Source organism: Triticum aestivum, chromosome 6B (genome assembly GCF_018294505.1).
Source record: "Triticum aestivum cultivar Chinese Spring chromosome 6B, IWGSC CS RefSeq v2.1, whole genome shotgun sequence".
NCBI classification, from domain to species: Eukaryota; Viridiplantae; Streptophyta; class Magnoliopsida; order Poales; family Poaceae; genus Triticum; species Triticum aestivum.
In genome coordinates this window covers 62,580,795-62,587,986 of record NC_057810.1, presented here as the reverse complement: position 1 = coordinate 62,587,986, position 7,192 = coordinate 62,580,795, and positions in this window count along the sequence as shown.

The window sequence follows — 7,192 nt, the reverse complement described above, 5'->3', positions numbered from 1 at the left end:
ACTGTTCATCCAATCGATCAGCTTTAGTTAGCAGCAGTAGCAAAGGAATCGCTCGATCGGGTTCAGTTAACAGCCATCGATCGATCGCTCGGGTTCAGTAACGCATAGCCTGCAGTGCAATCGCTTGGATTTAGTTAGAGCCCAACGCCTTGCTCGGGTTCAATTAGAGTCAACGCTTTGCACACACGCGCATACGTGTACGAGAGAAACACGCATCACTCGGCCCTCGACCGCCCACCGTAAGCAGGAACTCCCTGAAATTTTCCTCGCCCTCGCTTCTACCATGGTTTTTTCCGTCATGGCCAGCCCAAAGAATGTCATGCAGGTGCGTCTCCGGCCCGCCAAGACGAAAAGCCCATTTTTTGTCATGATTTTTTGTCATAGAAGTAGGAGCCCACCACATCTATGATGATACCGGGTTTTGTCACAATTATAGTCATAGAAGTGTCATATGTATGACAGGAAAAAAATTGTTCGGCCCAAAATGTCACGAATGTGTCTTTTTTTTTGTAGTGCATGTTATTGATGTGTACCTTACCAGAGCTCGCAGTAGCACCTAGGTATTTGATACTAGTTCTGTTGCTAATATTTGCAACTCAAAACACGGACTACAGATTAAGCGAACATTGGCTAAGGACGAGGTGACGATGCGCGTGGGAAATGGTTCCAAAGTCGATGTGATCGCCGTCGGCATGCTACCTCTACATCTACCTTTGGGAATGGTTTTAGACCTAAGTAATTGTTATTTGGTGCCAGCGTTGAGCATGAACATTATATCTGGATCTTGTTTGATGAGAGACGGTTATTCATTTAAATCTGGGAATAATGGTTATTCTATTTATATGAGTAATATCTTTTATGGTCATGCACCCTTGAAGAGTGGTCTATTTTTTATGAATCTCGGTAGTAGTGATACACATATTCATAATGTTGAAGCCAAAAGATGCAGAGTTGATAATGATAGTGCAACTTATTTGTGGCACTGCCATTTGGGTCATATTGGTGTAAAGCGCATGAAGAAACTCCATACTGATGGACTTTTGGAATCACTTGATTATGAATCACTTGTTACTTGTGAACCATGCCTCATGGGCAAGATGACTAAAACGCCATTCTCCGAAACTATGGAGCGAGCAACTGATTTGTTGGAGATCATACATACTGATGTATGTGGTCCAATGAATGTTGAGGCTCGCGGCGGGTATCGTTATTTTCTCACCTTCACAGATGATTTAAGCAGATATGGGTATATCTACTTAATGAAACATAAGTCTGAAACATTTGAAAAGTTCAAAGAATTTCAGAGTGAAGTTGAAAATCATCGTAACAAGAAAATAAAGTTTCTATGATCTGATCGTGGAGGAGAATATTTGAGTTATGAGTTTGGTCTACATTTGAAACAATGCGGAATAGTTTCGCAACTCACGCCACCCGGAACACCACAGCGTAATTGTGTGTTTGAACGTTGTAATCGTACTTTACTAGATATGGTGCAATCTATGATGTCACTTACTGATTTACCGCTATCATTTTGGGGTTATGCTTTAGAGACGGCTGCATTCATGTTAAATAGGGCACCATCAAAATCCGTTGAGATGACGCCTTATGAACTGTGGTTTGGCAAGAAACCAAAGTTGTTGTTTCTTAAAGTTTGGGGCTGCGATGCTTATGTGAAAAAGCTTCAACCTGATAAGCTCGAACCCAAATCGGAGAAATGTGTCTTCATAGGATACCCAAAGGAAACTGTTGGGTACACCTTCTATCACAGATCCGAAGGCAAGACATTCGTTGCCCAGAATGGATCCTTTCTAGAGAAGGAGTTTCTCTCGAAAGAAGTGAGTGGGAGGGAAGTAGAACTTGATGAGGTAACTGTACCTGCTCCCTTATTGGAAAATAATTCATCACAGAAACCGGTTCCTGTGACGACTACACCAATTAGTGAGGAAGCTAATGATATTAATCATGAAACTTCAGATCAAATTACTACCGAACCTCATAGGTCAACCAGAGTAAGATCCGCACCAGAGTGGTATGGTAATACTATTCTGGAGGTCATGTTACTTGACCATGGCGAACCTACGAACTATGAGGAAGCGATGATGAGCCCAGATTCCGCAAAATGGCTTGAGGCCATGAAATCTGAGATGGGATCCATGTATGAAAACAAAGTATGGACTTTGGTTGACTTGCCCGATGATCGGCAAGCCATCAAGAATAAATGGATCTTCAAGAAGAAGACTGACGATGATGGTAATGTTACTGTCTACAAAGCTTGACTTGTTGCGAAAGGTTTTCGACAAGTTCAAGGGGTTGACTACGATGAGACTTTCTCACCCGTAGCGATGCTTAAGTCTGTCCGAATCATGTTAGCAATTGCCGCATTTTATGATTATGAAATTTTGGCAAATGGATATCAAAACTGCATTCCTGAATGGATTTCTGGAAGAAGAGTTGTATATGATGTAACCAGAAGGTTTTGTCGATCCAAAAGGTGCTAAAAAAGTTTGCAAGCTCCAGCGATCCATTTATGGATTGGTGCAAGCCTCTCGGAGTTGGAATAAACGCTTTGATAGTGTGATCAAAGCATATGGTTTTATATAGGGGAAATTTTTGTTTTTGCCACTCTACATTTTGCCAATTTTCCTTATGCCACTCTAGATTTCGACATCTCACTTTTGCCACTCTTAATTTTTGACAACTATCACAAACGCCATTCTGTTAGGTCAATGGACGTTTTGACCAAACGGAGCAGCGAAAAGACCATATTGCCCTCTATTATTTCTTTTGCTTTTGACACTCCAGTTTTCGCCAAATATTGCTTTTGCCACCAGAGTAACATCTAATGTTACACAGTATTTTAGCATGACCTATTTGAAAATCTGACATCACACATCTTATGTTAAATAATATTGTTTTTGCCAAATATATTATTGGCCAATGTTGTTAAAAAAATTGGCATGGCCTATTTGAAAATATGACATCACAGATAATTACACAATTTTTTCACACAAGCCTTGACAGTAATGGCATCATTACCAGCAACATGGTCCATAATCTCAGGAAATTAGTTCATAGAAGTACACATCCATCATCTAAACTTAACAGCAAGGTTCACATGTAGTTGCATCAACTACACAGCAAGGTTCACATGTAGTTGCATCAACTACACAGCAATGTTCACATATGCATACTGACCACCCAAAAGCAACATGTAGCTGCATCAACTAAACAACAAGGTTCACATATGCATACAGACTACCCAAAAGCAAGGCCTTTACAAGTCTACATAGTACAATGCAACAACAAAACAACAGGGTTCACATATGCCTAAAGCATTCCCTATGTTCAGCAGTTGGGAATACTGTATGCACTGCTGTTTCCAACCCTTTGCACGCATCTGTGCATATAACTAAGCCTTCAGGTGTGCCAATAGCTGATTTGAGATTCTCCATAAACCAGTCCCAATTTTCTTTGGTTTCCGAATCAAAGACAGCATAAGCTACTGGATACAACCAATTGTGTCCATCGACACCACAAGCAACTGCAAGCTGTCCTTTCCATTTCCCATTCAAGGCCGTGGCATCAACGCTCAAGTAAGGTCTACATCTTGAGAGAAACCCATCAATGCAAGCTCTAAAACACACAAATGCTCTCGTGAAAAGTTGTTGCCCCTTGCTCTCTTTGTGATCTATCACTATAACACTTGTTGGACACTTCCTAAGCAGCTCGGCTTGCCAATTGTACATGCACTCAAAACTGTCTTCCCACTTCCCAAATATCTGTTCCAAGGCTATGCACCTACCTGCAAACACTCTTTGATAATCAATATCGACATGGTATTTCTCAAACAACCTTTTCTGCAAGGCAATGCTAGTCATACTTGGATCACCCTTCAACCAATCAGTCACCTTGGCAGCAATCCATTTTCTCTTAGCAACCTTTACTTTGCCATCTCTTTGTGTGCTAGGACATGTGTGTATCTTGGGTTCATTCTTCACCTGAACTGTTTTGCCATCATATAAGATAGAACCATTAACCCTCCACTTGCATGGTTGTTTCCCTTCAGGTGGGTTGTAGGAACAAGAAACTCTCAACCTTTTTTGATCACTTTTATCAGTTTTGTAACTGAACTCATTGACAATAGCATGCTGAGCAAGTGCAACTCTGAACTCTTCAATAGAGGGGAATAATGCCCCTTTTGTCATAGGTGGATTATCCTTGTCATAGCTAATTACTGGAATATCAAGCAGCATTCCCCCGTCACTATCCTCCTCACTAACAAGCCCTTCGTCATCTTCTTCCTCCTCATCACTATCCTCTTCATGCTCATCATTATCCTCTTCCTGCTCATCGTTATCCTCCTCAACATCTTGGAAAACATCTTCAACTGCTTTTTCATCAGCATCTTTGGCTTGCTTGCCTCCATTATCCCGCTCGCTGCCATCAAGGTACTGGTTCTCCTCATCTATTCCTACATGATCCTCTCCTTCATAGCCTTCATAGCCCTCTTTAGATCTCGGTTGGCTTGTCAAGTTCTCCTCGGGTATCTCATACTCATAGTGAGAATTTTGAGTTAAATCATCCACTATGGGCTTGCACATTTCCTTTGCCGCAGAAGAAGGTGGGATTGGTTGAAGCAAACTGTGAGCAAACTCCTCCTCCTCGCCATTCCTGCAGAACTGGACAAGTATCTTAACAATCTTGTCTTCCTCATTGCCATCATACATGTTCACCACATCTTTATCGTTGCGAACTAGCACAAAATATTTCCTGCTACTATTCCAGCTTGAAAGCACAACACCCTCATCATTTCCCCAAGGATATTTATTTTGCAGGAGACCCAAAAGTTGATTGTAAGTAGTCTGCCTCTCTACATGGATATCCCATCTCCAAGAAGACACGGTGCACAGTTCAGCCTTGTAATTCTTGTAAGAGCGCGCCCCATATGTCACAATCAGCTTATAAGGAGGCGAATTTGACCTGCATTAACACAAATTGGACATGAGTCAATGCGACCTATGGAAATTGTCTAGCTATGCAACTACACTACTATATTAGTATGATACAAAAAGCCATGCTATGCAACTACACTACTATATTAGTATGATACAAAAAGCCATGCTATGCAACTACACTACTATATTAGTTTGATATAGTTAGTTTCAGTCTATGATCACATAAAAAATCCATGCTTTTTCTTTTTCTCTCTGTGATTATTGTTACAATTGCCATGAAAAATATGTATAATGTCTTAACCTGTGTAGCTAGTTCAGAAAATAAATATAGAATAGTGGCAGGTTTGCATTGTTTGAGTAAGCCAACCACCATAGTAGCTAGCTCAGAACAATATGTATAATGTCTTAACCTGTGTAGCTAGCTCAATCAAACAAGACTATCACGGTCCACTACACTGCTAAATAGATCCTGAATGCACACAATTATCTCAACTGTAATCACAAATTATAGGAATTTTGGACATAGAGCAGCCACACAATTAAGCACAAAAGCAATCACAGAATTAAGCTACAAAGGGAACATCAACAAGTTGAGGAAGCAGGAAGAACTTGCCCGTCAGAGAGAGGAACGAGCAGATGGGCCGCTCCTGCCACCATGGCCGAAGTTGCGGCTCCCTCCATCCCGCGGGAGAGCGTTGCCTAGGGAGGCTGGAGAAGGAACCTCTGGAGGAGTCGCACAGGGGAGTCGGGGTCGGAGACCTAGGTGGCGACGAGCGTCGGGGAGGCCAGAACCCTAGCTCGCGGCGGCCATTGGAGGTGGGGGTTGGGAAGGTGGGGGTCGGGAAGGCTGCGTCGGGGAGGCCGGAGGGGCCCTCAAGGATGCCGGAACCTTAGGTGGCGGCGGCCGAAACCCTGGATGGCGGCGGCCGGAACCCTAGTTAGTGGCGGCCATTGGAGGCGGGGGTCGAGGAGGTGGGCGTCGAGGAGGCTAGAGAGGTCGTCGAGGAGGCCAGAGGGTGCGTCACCTTGCGGTGACCGGCGGGACGGGGACGCGGCGGCCGGAGGGTTGGGTGGCGGCGGCCATGGGAGCCGCGTGTGGCGATGGGTCGGGTGCGGGATGGGGTCGGGTGTGGTGTGTGTGGGGGGGTGTTCTCTTTAGAAGGGAAATTGGGTTAGCTTAATTAGTACATGTTTGGGTCACTTCCAACATGGGCCCACAAGTCAGCAGGGGCAACCAGTCTTTTTAGCAAATACTGACAGCACATTGTCTGGTCAACTTGCTAGGATAAACGGTCAACTCACGGATGCCTAACAGAATGGCGTTTGTGATAGTTGTCAAAATTTAAGAGTGGCAAAAGTGAGATGTCGAAATCTAGAGTGGCATAAGGAAAATTGGCAAAATCTAGAGTGGCAAAAACAAAATTTTCCCATTTATATAGACTTTTGGAGAAGCCTGTATTTACAAGAAAGTGAGTGGGAGCTCTGTAGCATTTCTAATATTATATGTGGACGACATATTGTTGATTGGAAATGATATAGAATTTTTTGATAGCATAAAAGGATACTTGAATAAAAGTTTTTCAATGAAAGACCTCGGTGAAGCTGCTTATATATTGGGCATCAAGATCTATAGAGATAGATAAAGACGCTTAATTAGACTTTCACAAAGTACATACCTTGATAAAGTTTTGAAAAAGTTCAAAATGGATCAAGCAAAGAAAGGGTTCTTTCCTGTAATACAAGGTGTGAAATTGAGTCAGACTCAATGCCCGACCACTGCAGAAGATAGAGAGAAAATTAAAGATGTTCCCTATGCTTCAGCCATAGGCTCTATCATGTATGCAATGCTGTGTACCAGACCTGATGTGTGCCTTGCTATTAGTTTAGCAGGGAGGTACCAAAGTAATCCAGGAGTGGATCATTGGACAGCGGTCAAGAACATCCTGAAATACCTGAAAAGTACTAAGGATATGTTTCTCATTTTTGGAGGTGACAAAGAGCTAGTCGTGGTTACGTCGATGCAAGCTTTAATACTGATCCGGACGATTCTAAATCGCAAACCGGATACGTGTTTATATTGAACGGTGGAGCTGTCAGTTGGTGCAGTTCTAAACAAAGCGTCGTGGCGGGATCTACATGTGAAGCGGAGTACATATCCGATCAAATGAAGGAGTCTGGATGAAGGAGTTCATATCCGATCTAGGTGTCATACCTAGTGCATCGGGTCCAATGAATAT